At 49.7% G+C, this 16,491-nt stretch overlaps 1 protein-coding gene across 7 annotated transcripts in view; it reads right to left on the bottom strand.

Moving 5' to 3' along the window:
* PHACTR4 (phosphatase and actin regulator 4) overlaps positions 1-16,401 on the bottom strand; it is a 64,837-nt gene extending 48,436 nt beyond the window's left edge. For 3 of the 7 annotated variants that reach the window (XM_017831035.1, XM_017831041.1, XM_017831037.1), the window contains exons 1-3: positions 16,353-16,391; positions 15,778-15,830; positions 15,221-15,293 (exon numbers count right to left, since the gene is read on the bottom strand). The gene's annotated coding sequence lies outside the window, so the exon portion shown is untranslated. Of the gene's footprint in view, positions 1-6,258; positions 6,492-15,220; positions 15,294-15,777; positions 15,835-16,352 lie in introns of those variants that run through there. The other 4 variants (XM_017831039.1, XM_017831036.1, XM_017831040.1 and 1 more) reach the window with 4 other exon arrangements.
* Between the last annotated feature and the right edge of the window lie 90 nt (positions 16,402-16,491).

The raw sequence follows: 16,491 nt of genomic DNA, 5'->3' as shown, positions 1-16,491 counted from the left end.
CCCTCCAACCAACTCTGTCTGTACAGAACCACAGATACAGATAGAAAGGAGAGGATTAGTGACTCAGGGGGAAGGAACTGCAGCAGCCTGGAAGTGTGGGATGGTGTCTGAAACTCCAAAACTGCAGAGCAGACAACAGTACACACCAAGTTACATTTCCCCCCAGTTTTAACAATTAGCTTTTTAGTGTGTACAGAGACCAGTGAGGAATCTCACACCTCTCTCACAAAGGTTGATCAGAGAGAAACATCATCATGTTTGTTGGGTCTCAGCACTGATTCAGCAAAAAGGCTTTCCTGCTTCCAAAGAAGCTTTTGAAGTAGCAGAATCAGCCTCAACAACCCAGCAGGACCTTCCAGGCAAACCTGCATCTTGGGAACAAAATCCTGGAGCCATGAGGTTGGTAAGGGGACTGGAGCCCCTCTGCTCTGGAGCCAGGCTGGGAGAGCTGGGGGGGGTTCACCTGGAGGAGAGAAGGCTCCAGGGAGACCTGAGAGCCCCTTGCAGGGCCTAAAGGGGCTCCAGGAGAGCTGGGGAGGGACTGGGGACAAGGGATGGAGGGACAGGACACAGGGAATGGCTTCCCAGTGCCAGAGGACAGAGTTAGACGGGATACTGGGAAGAAATTGTTCCCTGTGAGGGAGGTGAGGCCCTGGCACAGGTTGCCCAGGGAAGCTGTGGCTGCCCCTGGATCCCTGGAAGTATCCAAGGCCAGGTTGGAGCAACCTGGGCTGGTGGAAGGTGTCCCTGCCCATGGCAGGGGGGTGGAATTAGATAATCTTTCCAGTCCCTTCCAACCCAAACCATCCTGGGATTCACTGATTTTAACCTGATGAAAGCCACTGAAAAAAATGAGCTCAGTCCTCTGCTTGTTCCTGTCAGCCAGGAAGGATCCGAATGAGTTGGTTTGGATGTGTCCAGACAAAAACCTCCATCCCAGACCCACCATTGCAGGAGCAGCTGAGGACTGTGGGTTGCACATACCTGGGCTATACATAATCTGTGTCTGTAACACACACCCAGAAGGCACAAAATAACAGGGTTATTTATTTCTCTCTGGCTTCTGGGGTAAAATTCAAACCACCTTTGCCTTCGTTTTGTGGTTTCCATTTTCGTCAGACTTTCAATGAAAACGAAGCAGTGCTGTGGTCATGGCCCTGCAATTATGACTCGATACACAACTTCATTTGCAACCACCATTTCCTCCCCAAAAGGAGGCCACTTTTGGCCTCAGCAGCTGCAGAGGCAGCTTGAAAACTGTTTCTTTTTAAGAAGCGACAGGAATGAGCTCAACCCCCATCGAAGCACCAGAAGGAATTTCTTAGAAAGCTCACCTGAACCCCCAAAACTCCAGCAGCAGTGGAGCTGAATTTGCAGTCCTGCCCTATGGATCTTTCCAAAAGGACCCCTTGCCCAACTGCTTCCTGGGATACACAGCCCACAGGGAGTGGGAAACCTGATTAAACCCCACACTTCCCTCCCTGCAACATTCCAGCACAAACCAGGCACCTCTAATCCAACTCCACGCTGGGGAGTGTGTCCCCACTTGAAAAAACGTGAGACACAGGAAACCTGTGAGGTGTAGGTGTCTTTATCAACATGCAGAGTCAACACTTTTTAACTGGGCACAGCTCAGCTATTTGAAAGTAAAACTCTTCCTGAATGGAAATTACCTCACTGAACCTACAGCAGCCTTGAATTTCACCTTTTGAGGTAGATTTTGCCAAGCAGTTCAGGTAGTTTGTAAATCAGCTGTAGCCTGACTTTTTCCTTCACAGTCTCACCAGCATAATTTCTAATTAATTCTAATTAAGGTATCAAATCTCCTTAAAGAAACCCCCCCCCCAGGCAATTTATTACTCTTAAAGCTCCAGCTTTAAAAAAAAAAAGGTGCCCTGGCCATAACCAGGAAAACAGAGAAATTAATTCCCACTACTGATCTGGCAAAGTCTTTATAACAAAGTGCAGGCAGTGAGGCATCCCACTGTGAAAATAAGGCCATAAAGTCCCTGAACAAGAACATTTCCTTAAAAAAAAAAATAAAGATAATTTGTACTTCTCATGGCTGTGCACAAAGTTTATGAAGCAGCGACAGTGTTTGCCTGAGGATGGTGCTTAGTGCAGCCATCTGAGCTAAGGGGCCCTGAGTTGATTTTAAACTCAGGGCAAAGCTGTGCCTTTCCTAGTGCTCTTCCAAGGGTTAGGGTTCCATTCACACAGAACTGTGGAATGGTTTGGGTTGGAAGGGACCTTAAAGATCACCCAATTCCAAAACCTCCTGCCATGGGCAGGGACCCCTTCCACTAGCCCAGGTTGCTCAGCACATGGTCACTCACCTCCCAGATCTGTGGGAGGTTCTGATCTGATAAACTCCTTCAAATAATCTGAAATTAAAGTTTAAATGGCATGATCTCAAAGGCAGTGATCCCCTGGAACTCTCCCAAGGACAGGAAGGTTTCAGCTCTCAGTCCCTCACCCCCACTCTCGCCCTCCATTAGAGATGACATTTCCCAGCCAACACGTTCAGCTGCATTAAGAGCTCAGCAAAACTATCACGGCTTCTTTTCAGCCACAAAAGGACCTTTCACAGTAACAACGGCTAAAAAAAACACCCAGCTGAAGTGGCAAATCTCTCCTCGTGCCCTGCAGGCAGATGAGCTGACCTGGGCCAGGGAGGCAACCAGGGAAAACTGTGCAAGTCAAACCAAGGGAATCATTGCAACTGCAACAGCAGAGAGGAGGTGGAAGGAGGGGATATCAAGAGTCTCAGACATTCCCAAGGCACAGGAGCTGAGGAAATGCCTTTGGATGGGGCTGTATTAACTGGAAGGTCACTGGAGCTGGCTCTGCATACCTGGCACAGTGAAAACCTGGTTCACCAGCAGAGGATCCACCAGATGTGCCTTGGACAGGAGCACTCCAGGTAAATCCCAGCCCTGCTCAAGAACCAGCACACCTGGGGGGTTTGGCAGATCACCTTGAATCAATCCATCTCAAAGCTATCAAGAATTATATATACACACCTCACAATAGTATAAGAGAAGTCCAGTATTAGAAAGAACCTTAAAATCCAGTGAGGAAAAAAAAAAATCCTTGAAAAATAAGCAGCTTGGAACAGCTGTGGACTTTCTGGTGACTTCTCTTGAACAGCCTTTCTGTTCTTGTTCAAGCTGCTGTGTCCTTGGACATCAGAGCAGGTTCATTTTGTGACTCCCCAGCACAGTTATCAGCCAGCCAGGAACTGCTGGTTTGCTCAGCAAACAGGACCTTCCCAGAGGTGCCAGCACCAGGAATGGTTACAAAGGAACCCCCACTCCCTCCACCTACACCAGCACTCCCAGCAAATCCTGAACAAGGTTTCTGGGAAGGGAGTGAACTGTATGTAACAGCAACAAAGTAGATGAAAAGGAGCAAAACTGAAGGAGAAAGTCATGGCTGGCAAAATGTAACGTGGAAAAGGAAAAATGTTAACACTGGGCCATATAAATGGAACAAAAAAATGCTTTGCAAGGTTTTTAAGGCTCCAAAGGTGGCTGTGAGTGAGCCCCAGGTGTTAGAAACCTGCACAGCCCCTTGTACAATGGCCAAAGGAAGTGTTTGTGCAGATGACCCCCACCCAGGTTTACTGAAGGGAAACTTGCATCTGCAATGAAAGTGGTGCTGAGGAAGAGTTTTGTGGTAAAAAGGAAGTGAAGCTGGATCCAATCTGACCCAGCTTTGCTCAGTAAATGAATGCTGCCAGGACTGGGAGGTATCCTTCCCCTCTGCCACAGCTCCAAGTCGGATGGATGATGTCACTCATTTGAAGGCTGCAGAGGGTGTTTATCAGCCAGCTTTGAGGTTTGCCTATAAATAGAGATTTCCTAAATGACTTAATACGAGGAACACTTCAATTCACAAAGAGGTGCCCACAAAAAAATCAGTGTTTAGAAACACAACAGCTTCCCTGGAGCACAGGAGCTGTGAGACACCCACACAGCACCCAACACAAACTTTCAGAGGGACTCCAGCCCACGGGTTTGCATCCTCCCCACCCCAACAGCCAGGAATGACATGCAGAAAGCTGCAGGAGCTCTGCCAGCTCTCAGGAGTTGAAGTAACTGTAAATTTATTCGCTGGAACCTGTACCTGCACCTCTCTGAAGCCTCTCCTGTCCCTCTGGATGGGTCAGGGAGCTCCAGGGAAAGGCAGCCCACGGACCAGGAAGCTCAGACCGCTCAGCCATAACACAATCCTACTTCCATCCCAGTTTCAGCAGCCAACAGGAATGGAAAGACTGGTTTTAAATGCCCTCCCCATCACTGTGGCTTCCTTTCAGCCTTGTGTGAGGTCTGGTATTAACTATCCCGCTGCAGAGTCAAGCTCTGAGTAGCTTTTACTACAGAAGTAACTAATGAGGTCTCAAATTACTTTATTTGCAGCAGAGAACCCACTGCAAAGAACCAGAACTTCCCTCATGTCTTACAAAATATAATATTGTATTGTACTTGGGATAAAAATCAGCTTTTTACCAGGAAAAAAGCAACCTGGTCTGCTGGAAGGTGGGTTGGAATGAGATGATCTTTAAAATCCCTTCCAGCCCAGGCCATTCTCTGATCTGTGGGAGCCAATGGAAAGAACAGGCTTCCCACAAAAATGAACAGCATGGGAAGCCCACCAGTACAAACCCGTGGAGCTCAGCACAGCCCCCTCCAACACCTGCAGCCTCACAGCTCTTTGGGGTCAGTCTGAGCTGAAAGTGGAACTGGAGGAACAGCTCAACCTGGAAACCTCCTGGAGGGAGCGATTCAGGGTGAGGGGACAGAGGCACAACCACAGGAACGGCCCTGGGACCCCAAAATACCCCTGTAATTAAAGCTGTGGTTCCACATGCTCTGCCTCTCTCGGCACCAGGGAGAGCCCGTGGAGCAGCTGACCCCGGTCAAAACCAGCCTGGTGCAGAAGCAGCTGGTTTGAATCCAGCTCAGTTCCTCAATTTGTTTGTCACATGGGCCACAAAGCAGTTGTTGGAGAATAAGGGAAGGCAGTGAATACCCAGGACCTGTTCAGCACTTTGGGGTGTTTACACAGCTGCAGCCCCAAACAGGGCTCTGACAGCCTGTCCTTACAGGGAAGGGGTAGGACTGGGTTTGGAAGGCATCAAGTGAGGCTTCCCAGCACCAAACAGCCTGGAATCATCAGATCCTGCCCGCTCCTCTGTTCCTTTTCCCATAGCAAACACCACAGGGAAGGTGCCACCCTCATCTCTCCATGCTGAGCCAGTTCAATCACCAAGCCATGAGTGTCTATCCTACATATCCTCAGAGAACAGAATTCCTGCAGCAAAACAGGATTTTTTTACTCTCATTTATAAAATTATTTGAGATCTCTGCTACAAAACTATTCTTAAACTCTTTCAATACACTTGTGAACAACCTGGAGCATCTGAACACCTGAAGCACCAACAGATCCCAAGGCACCAGGATTTGCCAGCCCTGGGTTTTGAAATGAGCAGGACCTTGCTGATCATAACCCAAGGCCAAGCATGACCCAGGAATTCCAGTTCAACCAGTTCCACCCTTCCTACCCCCTGGTTCCTCCCCTCTTCTTGGAAAAACAAACAGCAACAAAACCCTGCCCCAGTCTGTACCGGAATAAACAATTCCCTGCGATGAAAAGCCACCTGCTCCCCCCACACAATTAAAAGCACTTCCAAATTCCAGCTCTCCCTCAGCCAGCGCAGATGGACACACCAGGCACGCACAGACACCACTCTGCTCCCAGCACAGCCTTTGTGCTGCTCAGACACAAAGCCTGATGGCAGAGCTGTTTTGTTAAGGGATCACAACATAAACCAGCAATTCTCCAGCCACAAAAACAGCTCAAACTCGCTCCCAGGCCAATTAAATTCCAATCTGCTAAAACACACAGGCTCTCTGTGGCTTCTGGGGACCGCGGCTCTCCGCTGGCAGATCACACCCCAAGATCCAACTGACTGCCCCACATGTCCCCAGATGACTAAATTTCATGTGCAGTGGCTCAGATTTTCACTTTCTTGCACTCCCTGCAGGAAGGAAATGACCCCTCTGCAGAGGAAGCGATGGCCCCGAGAGCAGGCAATAAACTGCTGAGATGGGAACTGATCCCTGCCTCGCTGGCTCCTCTAGGACCTGCCCCCTAATCCCTCAAGTCTGCAGGGATTTAGGGTAGCCCTGGATTCGCAGCAGGAACAGGGCTGGCAAATGGAGGCCTGGCCACCAGAGACTGCTGAATACTCACACAGATCCTGCTGCTGCCTTTGCCAAGACACAGAATCGCTGCCCTGCAATGCACACTGAGCTCAACGAGCACCAGACACCAGAATCTCCTTCCCTGCTTGTGGTTCCTGTGCTGTTTAGCAAGTCTGGCCATCTGCAGAACGCTTCCATTTGGAGCTGGCTATCCACAGGATGGATTCCTGCCGTGGTTAATCATTCCCCCAGCAGACTTGAGGCAGATCTGGTGTCCCACAGCTCCCAGTCCCTCCCAGAAGCTGTGGGCTGGCACAGCCCTCGTGTCCCCAGACAGCACTGCCCTGGTGCCACCCACCCTCCCTCCCTCTTGGGGAAGTGCTCACATTGCCCAACACCAATTCTCCCAGTCTCTCAAGTGCACTGGGATCTCCATCCACAAGATCCATCCTATCAGGGCAGCTCAGGAACTGTTCTGTCAGCTTTTGGCTTTCAGCTCAGCTTTCTTTGAAGACAAATGCTAATATCCTTTAAAAAGAAAAAAAACCCAACAACCAAATCTGATCCAAACCCAGACTCATCACTGGTATGAATCACACAGCATTATTAATTCTCCTGCCCGTCAAAACAGAAATGTCTCACCTTGCAAAACAATTGCTGTGGTTGCCCAGGCTCACAAAAATCTGTCCCATCTGTTAAAAAGCTGAGTGCACTGAATGAAACTATTTGACAAGCACTCTGCTGAAAGGCAGCAAACATTTCACCCCACAAAGGCTACTTCAAACCCAGACAGCGATTACAGGCAGCTCAGCTCGGTTCCTATCAGCCAGCACAAACACAGCCTTCCAGCAAGGAATTCTTTTTGAAGACAGAGCCTGTGGGGACACTGAGTTTAAGGATCAAGCCTGCAACTCCACAGAACCAGCTTTAGATGATCTCATGCCCCAAACTCCTACAATCAAAAAGCAAGGAGCAAAGTGTTCCTGCCTCCAACAGTGTAACAGAAAAGGCAAATAAACCAAGATCTCCACTTTACCTGCAACGTCTGTGCAACAGGCAAAGCTTCTCTGATCTCCCAGTGCAAGGGACCCCCACAGTGACACAGGAGTTATTCCCCACGGAGGGGGAGACACGAACAACACCCACAGAGCCGAGCAGCGCCGACACCCACCACTCCAACTCCTCGTGCACCACATTCCCAGCTGCCTTGGTGCTGGATTTTGAACAGCAGGTTCACCCCCACACACGGTTCACCTCAGGGACACGGGCAAAAGTCACCGTGCTGCTGGTGAGCCCCACGCACACCAAGTCGAGCACACCAGTATTTAACCAACACCCCCCGACAGACTCTTGGCAATGGACCCCTCTGCTTAATGCAGACACAAATCCATTCCCAACAGGTTCCTGTTTCAGCTGCCCTCGCTGTCACAAGCATGTCATGTGCCACATCAGAACCAGAGTTCTGGGCGAGGAAGCTTTATTTGCTTTTTAAGTGCTCACACTCCAAACAGGGCAAGGATGAACAGAGGGGACGATCGGTGCCGGCAAACGACAAGCTGTCACACTTCCCCAAGAGCAACCCCTAAAAGCAGCTTCAGACAAGGTTTTGTCGAAGCCCAACCCCTCAGCAGCGCCATCAGCCATCCCAGAGGACCCTCATCCCACTGAGGGATCCATCAGATAATGCCCTTCCCCAGGATCAACCTTCTTCTCCAGGTTCAAGAACGCACAAATATTTTTATAGGACACCAGAGCAAGGTGACATGTGGCTCCAAATCCACACAGAAACACCATCCACCACATTATCTTGATGATGCAAATCAAACCCCTTGCTGCTGGCACTAAGAATGAAGGCTCCAACAGCTTCCTGCAGCAAAGTCACCTTGGAAATACCAAAGAATATGAGTTTTCAGTAGGACAGAACTAAACCACACCGGTAAAGAGTGTCCCAATAACTTCTGAGCCATCAGACAATGTCAGACCCTGAGGGAAGGGTTTGTGGAGAGCACAGGAGGACTCAAGTCAGCTACAATCACAAGTTCTGTTATCTTAACTGGTGATCAAAAGGTAGGAAGATGAACATCCACACCAACATACTCTGCATTTACTCAGCAGTGCAGCCACACAGCACCGTACAAACCAACCCAAGGCGATGCCACAGTATTAAAAATGATACTGCTATTAAAAATAACACTACTCTTAAAAAGCAAGAGCTGTTTCAGCCCTCATTACACGCACCACGAACGCAGAAGATCCTCCAATACCATCCCCCGTAAAAGTGACTCTGCTCAGCAAAACCACGGGAATGAATCGGCCACGAAATTCCCGCACGCCCGCCGCGGACTGGGAGTGAACTCCACCCTCCCATTAAAGGTTTCACTGCTATAGAAACTATGATTAAATACACAGAGCCATGAATCAGCCACCTGAAACAAGGTTATGCCCCAGTGGGCACAGCAGCACTGATATTTCGCCTCCCCCAGCCCTCCCAAAACTGCAGCCCCGTGCCAATAAACAGCTTCATCCACCCATGTCAGCTCCCACAGACATTCCGTGTTCCTTACCCTCGGGGTTGGTTTAGGGGCTCCCCTGGTTCTGCTGCACACGCCCGTTACAGGAACAGCAAACAGGCTCCAAAATCCATTTTGCCACAACTGGATAAAGCACCGAAAACCCAACCCCTGGTGCCTCTGGACCAGCTGTGCCCCTGCACTGCAATTCCAATCAAGCCTGCAGAAAAAGCAGGAGGAAGATGGCAGGGCTTACCAGCAGTTCCCCAGTCTGGTCTCTGAACAAAGTGGATTTAAAAGAGGTTTAATTTTCCCAGAGACTAATGCTCTCAAATCAGAATAAATCCTCCAAAAGAAGAGATTATCCATAAATTTACTAGTTAGAAATGTTAATATATCCAGTGTTTATGCAAGGACTGCTGCTCTCCATGCAAGAGTAGCACCTATAGAATTCCATATTAAAGGAGGCACAGATTTCTGGGGGTTTCTGCCCCACCTCCCTTTCCATGCTGAAATGTAGCACAGCAGCTTTATAAATCCCACTTCCCAAGAGCAGCAGGAATTTGCTGCAGAATCAAGGCAAACTTGTTCCCATTTCACTGGAGAAGCTCTTGAAAAAACCTCCCTTGCAAAAGAACTTAATACAAAAAAAAAACCACAAACCAAAAACAAAACACAAGATCCACAGGCAGAAAAGCCCAGCATAAAACCTGAATAAAGACTTAAAATAAAAAAAAAAAAGCAGAGTTAAAACTTCAAATTAACACATCCACAAAATACAGGACGAGGTGCAAATGAAGAAACAACTCCCTGAACCTGATGCTGGACTTACCCAACACATCCCAGCTGCTCAAATGGTTCCTTCCTCCTGTTATTCATATTCCATTTACTAAAGGTCCCACCTACACACGTAGTAGGATGGGACCCAGACCAGTAGAACCTGCTAATTATGGCCCTTAAGGCTGAGATGAATTAATTTGTCCCTCCAGCTACAAACAGGAGGGTGACTACACCCTCACTAAGCACTAATCTGGGAGAGGATAGACAGGAGGATGAAACAAGGAAAAAGTGACTTGCCTGACATCAAACACCAGGGCAGCAACGTAGCTGGGAGCTAAATCAGGCCTCCTGTCCACACAAACATCCTTATTTTCCCTGGACTCACAGCTGACAGGTGGAGAGAACCCAGTCATTAAAATACCAATTGAAGGCTCCCTTTTGGAAGCTGAAAGCAGGTGAGGAACAACACTGATTAGTGTAATCACCGGTGTCAAATGGGTTTTGGGGATCCTCAGAGCACTCCATCCCACTTCCCAAAGCCTGATGTGCTCACACAGGTTTTGGGAAGCCTGACAGGCGACCAGGCTGCAACACGTTCAGGACCAGCTCAATTAATTCATCCTGGAAATCCCATTTCTTTCTGCCAGATGTATTCCACAAGCCCACCAATATCCTCAGAGAAGCTGGATACTTAACTCCCAAATAACTGCCTCCCTGGGTGAGGGACAGAAGAACCTCAGGTAACTGAGCAGTCCCTGCATTTATCCTCATAGTCAGGAAAAAAATCCTGTATTTAGAAGACAAGTGAAATGGAACAATGATAACGAAAAAGCACTTTTTATAATGTCAGGTATGAGGTTTCCTGAAGTTTCCCTGCTCTGCCTGTGCTGAGCCTATTAATTGCCTCCACCTGCTCTGAACAGGTACAGAAAAGCCATCCCTAACTCCAAAACTGCTGGAAACCAGCACAAGCCAAGACAGCCTGACCCACTCACCTGACACTTCCACCCAAAGGTGGATATTGCTCTGAGAAGGCACAGCTGAGCCAGGAGAAATCCCATTTACACCCACCTGTAATCTCAGGCTTCCTGTCCATAATTGTGGGACTGCATGCTAAAGACTGATTTGGAATTCCAAGATGAAAAATTCCATGACCTTGCTCCCCCTCTGGCCCTGATCCACAGGCAGGAGGAACAGGATACAGAGCGAGTCAGGAGCAGGATATAAGCACTGATTTGACTCTCAGCACAAGGTAAGCAAAGCTTTCGTGACCCTACAGGGAATGTGCCACTTCTCACCTGCTGCTGATCAAAACATGTAAGGGAAGAAAGACTCTGCTTCTAATTATTTGTTCTCTCTTCTGGCATCACACAAACACCTTTTATGGGGGAACAAACCTAACAAGAGTTGGACACGATGCTTCTGATGGGTCCCTTCCAACTCAGCATATTTATGATTCCATGACAGCCCCTTTCCTGCTCCTGCTGTTTCCCACCTACCAGTAAATTACACCTGGTTTGGAACAGACACTAAACTTCATATCCACGACAATAAAAGCCCACATTTTCTAGCACAAATCTGACAGATTATCACTACTTCAGTAATTATCATCCTCCTTCTTGGTCCCAGCTGACAAAGAGAACCTCGGCAGCACAAGGTCACTCCATCCAGGAGCACGGAGCAGGAATTCTGTGGATCCATCCAGATTTCCACTGTCAACACTGCAGCAGAGCAGCTTTAAAAATGCATTCCCACAGAACCTGAGGCAGCCAGCAAAGACCAGCCCAAACCCTGGTGACCTTGATTCTGTCCCAGAATCCCAGTGAAGCCTCTCCTGCACTGGGATCCAAAGGCTGGCAGGTGACAGCTGTACCTGCAAACCCACTGCAGCAAAACAGCAAGAGCTTTCACACAGCTCTGGAGAGGAGAGGGATCGAGAACAAGCCCCCAGCAGCACTTCTGTGCACCTGCAGGGGAGCTCCTGCCAACACAGAAATAATATCCATCAAATCCCACCTCCCACAGCCGATCCCCCCGACCTGCACCGGCGACTTCAGCCGGTGACCAACAGCCCTGACTTCATTTTGAGGAGGAGGATTAGTCAAGAGAACAACCTCCAAGGGCATGTGAGTGCAGCCAAAGTCCCCTGAAAACTGGCACAGTGACTTTCCTTTGTTCAAAGCTCAAATTCTCCGACGGCGACAACCTTTGGCTTTACCCCCCGTCCATAAATGCCTCTGGAAGCTTCACCTCCACGGCTGTTTCACATCCACGGCTGAGACACAGCTTGTGATGGCAACCTCACGTCCAGAATAACCCCTTTTTTTGCTAAGACACCCTCAGTAACACAGTGCTTACCCTGAGCTTGCCCTGGCACTAAACACTGTGCAGGCACCAACTCAGTCAGTGCCTCCCAAACTTTGATCCAAGTTTACAAATCAAGGCTTCTCTGTAGGATTCAGGCCAAATTTTTTTCTTGCTTGCACCCTTAAAAGCTAAGGGAGAGAACTGAGGAGAGAAAAGCACATTAAAGAGAGGTTCACTCCTCCCACAGATAAGTGTGAGGTGATGAAAGACGCCCATATGGGGCTGGCTGGTTTAAATCAATGCTGGGGATTAATCTTGCTGGATTTTAGACAACTAAATCTGTGGCAACACAGCTCTAATTAAGGGCATCACTTTTGGGGATTGGTTAAAGGAGAACCTTGCAGACAAGTGAGGTACTGGCAGCAAGAGGTTCCTGCTTTTAGCAGCAGCTTTTTGGAGCTGGCAGTGAAAAGGTTCAAACCCTCAGGTCTAACGGCAACTCAACTTTACCAAAGTCCAATGATCTTTCCCAAATCTGTTTCAAAAGGCACCGACTGCAGGAGAAGTGCCAGGCTTGCACAAACCCACCTCATCAGTATGCACCTTGTTTTGCCCCATGACACTCAGCAGCCGCGGTTAATTAGTCCCCGATAATGAATTGCCCATCACGACTTCGCAGTGCAGCTGGTAGGTGAGCGATTCCTAACTGTGTTTTGGAATCAGCATTCCAAAAGCACAAACACAAAAAGAATAAAGTTAACAATCTGTTTACCCGCTCTCCCCCTCCTCCAGTAGCTGCTGCCAGCCAAAGGCTTGCGGGGGGGGGGGGAAAAAAATAAAATAAATCTATTTGCAGGGTTCAGCAGAGAGAAGCCGCTTGGACTGCTCTCAATTTTCGTATCTTTGCCACCGGGGCTTCGTGTTATTTCACACAACTCATTCAAGTTGGGAGATGAAGCCTGTTCCTCTGGCTAATAGCATTAAAAGCCTCTCTCTGGAGATAATTAGTCCTCCCTCCCCCATCCCGTCCCCGGTGGAAAGAGCGGAGAGTCACCAACAAACAAAGAAATTCAGGCGGTGACAACCAGGCTGGAGCTGGGGCTGAGCTGCCTCTCACCTCCCTATCTCTGGGCACTGCTGAGAATCAAACCCGAGTGACACCACAGGCAATAAACCCAACAACACGAGAACAGCACCTGCAGATTCAGGGCTTCGTCATTCAGAAACCAGGAAAACAGCAATTCCTCATCCGCAGGGGGCAAAACACCAACGCGTTATCGGCAGAGGTTCTGCGTGGTCACCTCCCGCCCCCGGGTCGTCCTGAGTCACTGAAAACCAGCAGATAAGAGCCAGAATTGGGAAACCTGCAGCCTTTTACCTCTGATCCCAAGCCATCAGCAAACCTCCACACTCAGCTCCTCCTGAGATACAACAGCTCCTCCGGGGCACAGGGAAAATTAAGGTCAATCACCATTTGTAAAGCACCTCTGCTGAAGACTCACGATATTCTGTGTATTTATATGCTGGTTCCTCCCCCCCGGGAATCTGCCCTTGGATTTTGGGGCACAGTTTGGACAGGGTTAAACCCCCAGCATGGTCCCGGATCATCCTGAGTCACTGAAAACCAGCAGATAAGAACCCGAATTGGGAAACCTGCAGCCTTTTACCTCTGATCCCAAGCCTGTCACTCAGCCACCGGCAAACTTCCACACTCTGCTCCTCCTGAGACACAACTCCTCCTCCAGGGCAGAGGGGAAATTAAGGTCAATCGCAATTTGTAAAGACTCACGATATTCTGTGTATTTACATGCTGGTTCCTCCCCTGGGAATCTGCCCTTGGATTTGGGGAAACAGTTTGGAAGGGGTTAAACCCCCAGCCAAATGCTGGCTGCTGCATCCCCTGCCTGAAGTGACCCCACTGCAGGGAAGAGCTGGGAATAGTCATCACCACAGCACTGACAAGTCAGCAAGAGCTACTAATTAACTGATAAAAATAGAACTCTGAAAGGGCTCTTTTCCCCCCCTCGACACACAAAGCCGAGGCCCAACATTGCTGCAGTCTCACATCCATTCGTTTTCCACGGGCTCCAAACTCGCCAGCAAAATAATAAAAGCATTCTCACACTCTCAAAAGTCACCCCACATGGCACTTGCAGGCAGAAAAATCCCAGCTAAACAGAATTAGGGGACTGGTTCTGAAGGGCAGGGAGCCCCTCTTCGCCCTGCACACCCCACTCCCACCTTAATGGGGGCAGGAACAAGGTGACAGCCTCGCCCCCTCGCACTCCCTGCAGCCCAAAGTTCTGGTTTTGCCTGGAAAATGAGATGTTTTGAGGGAGATCCAGGTGATCCCAAGGATATTTGGAGCTTCTTTGCTGCACAGCATCACTGGGACCAGCGAGAAAAGCCCAGTTTTGCTCTAAGCCCCCCCCTCTCCCACTCCCTGCCAGACCCAGGTTTTGTACAGCTTGTAACTGAATATTCATCACCAACTAATAAACCTGCAGGAACCGCAGCCTCAGCGATTTTTAATCCATATAATGCCCCAACACATGCCAAACACAATGAAATTTGATCAAAATAGAAGCCATTTGTTTAAATACAAGCGATTTGGCTCTCAAAACTGTCATCAAATTAAACTGGAAATCAAATTAACCAGTGATTGAATGAAGTAGAGGGCTGCATAATCACAGATCACTGATCCAGCAGCATGAAAACAGGGATGCAATCACATTCCCAGTGTTTGTAGCACTGCCCCGTGCTCCCAACAGGATTTCCACCCCATCTCCCAGGACCTGAGGATGCTCTGTGCCTCGGGCACATCTCATTTCTGGGTAAATCCAAAAGGAAAACCTTCCTTGCAAAGCACCCTGTGAGATATTATCAGATAACAGGGTGAAAGGACACAATGACACACTTGAAACCACCCTGATTTAGGACAGAACAGCACAGTCATTTCCAGCATTGTTGGGAAGAACGAGTTTAAACCTACTGTGAATGGGAAAAGGGTTTGTTGCCATCACTGTCCAAAGTATCAGCTTTAGTTGGTGTAACTGTGCCACCCAGGTCCCTCACAAGTGGCCTCATTTTGGCTTTATTTCCCCCCCTTTTTTTGCACTCTCCTCAAAAGCAATTTAACCCACATAAATGTACAATTTTAGGTGTTGTCTACTCTTAAAAAGCAATTTGGATTCATTTAGAAGGTCTGACCGAAGAACAACAGGCATTTCTGAGGAAATCACAGCAGGCAGAGGAATCTGATTTACACTCCCTTGCAGCTTCTACAGCACAAACTAACTCAGCTGAACATCCTTCTGAGCACAGAAAACTTCACCACCCTCCCCTTCCCTGACTCTGCCCAGGACTTGCTGATGTTCTTCTTTTCCAAAGGCAAACTTCAAGTTCAACACTCACCCCGGCACAATTCCAGCTTTCTTTAAGCAATTACAAGGAGAAGAGAAGGCTCCCGGGAGATCTCACTGCAGCACTTCAGGGATTGTAAAAAAAGAGAGAGAGTGACTTTTTGCACAGGCAGAAAGAGATAGGACAAGGGGGGGGGGAAACACAGTTTTAAACTAAAATAGGAGAGATTTAGATGGGATATTGGGAAGAAATTCCTCCCTGTGAGGGTGGTGAGGGGCTGGAATGGATTTCCCAGAGCTGTGGCTGTCCCATCCCTGGAAGTGTCCAAGGCCAGGTTGGATCAACCTGGGATAGTGGAAGGTGCTCCTGCCCATGGCAGGGGGCTGGAATTGGATAATCTTTAAGGTCTCTTCCAACCCAAACCATCCCATGATGCTGTGACTCCCACTCCTCTTTCTGGCCTCGTTGGAAGCAACATTTACACATCCTAAAGTTTGAGAAGTGGAGCTTCATCGTTCATTTCAGCCGCAGCGAAGCACCTTCTCCCATTATTCACTCTTTTTTCCCAGTGTCTCAGCCCCAGAGAGGGGCACCGAGCCCTCACCTACCTCCACCTGGGCAAACACGGCCCCGCAGCGAGGCACAGAGGTAAATAATTCATCTGCGTGCAAACACAGGGAAAGAACAATTAAGCCAGAAAGCACAGCGGGGACGGTTCGAATTTCAGTCAACATTAAGACTGGGATGGGGGGGGGAAGATCAAACAAAGAAATACCAGCGGGGCTGCCCGAGAGAGAACTCCGGGGGAAGGGGGGACACCGGCAGCGAGGCACAGCAGGGACGAGCACCCCGGCTGTGAGCGGGGTCCCAGCCCAGACCCCCGGGAGGGCTCGCGAATTGTCACAGCGGCGCACAGCGACGGGAACTCCGCTTGTGGGGCTCAGAGCAGGTTTAGGGCCGGTTCAGGGGGTGGGTTTGAATCAGACGCGGGTCCAAACCCGCGGGGTTTGAGCCCCGTGTCCGTCGGGCTCCCCTCAATGAGCGCCGCCCCCCCGTGCTCCCGCACCACACGCAGGCCCTTCTCGCCCCGCTCCCCGCTCCCGGAGCGCTGTGCCGGGGTAGGGGGGCTCTGCAGGGCCGGTCCAGGGGTCCCCGGAGCCCCCCGGTCCCCGCCCGCCCTCACCTGCCGCTGCCGCCGCCGCTGCCGGGCCGCCCCGCCGGAAACCGCCGCGGGCCGGGCGCGGGGCATGTCGGGAGATGTAGTCCGGGAACGGGGAACGCCCCCTCGTGGGAGGACACGCCCCTTGGGAAGGACACGCCCC

The sequence above is a fragment of the Lepidothrix coronata genome, unplaced genomic scaffold, assembly GCF_001604755.1.
Source record: "Lepidothrix coronata isolate B3197 unplaced genomic scaffold, Lepidothrix_coronata-1.0 Scaffold187, whole genome shotgun sequence".
NCBI classification, from domain to species: domain Eukaryota; kingdom Metazoa; phylum Chordata; class Aves; order Passeriformes; family Pipridae; genus Lepidothrix; species Lepidothrix coronata.
The sequence above is the reverse complement of the archived record's forward strand: the minus strand, read 5'-3'. Positions and strand labels throughout refer to the sequence as shown.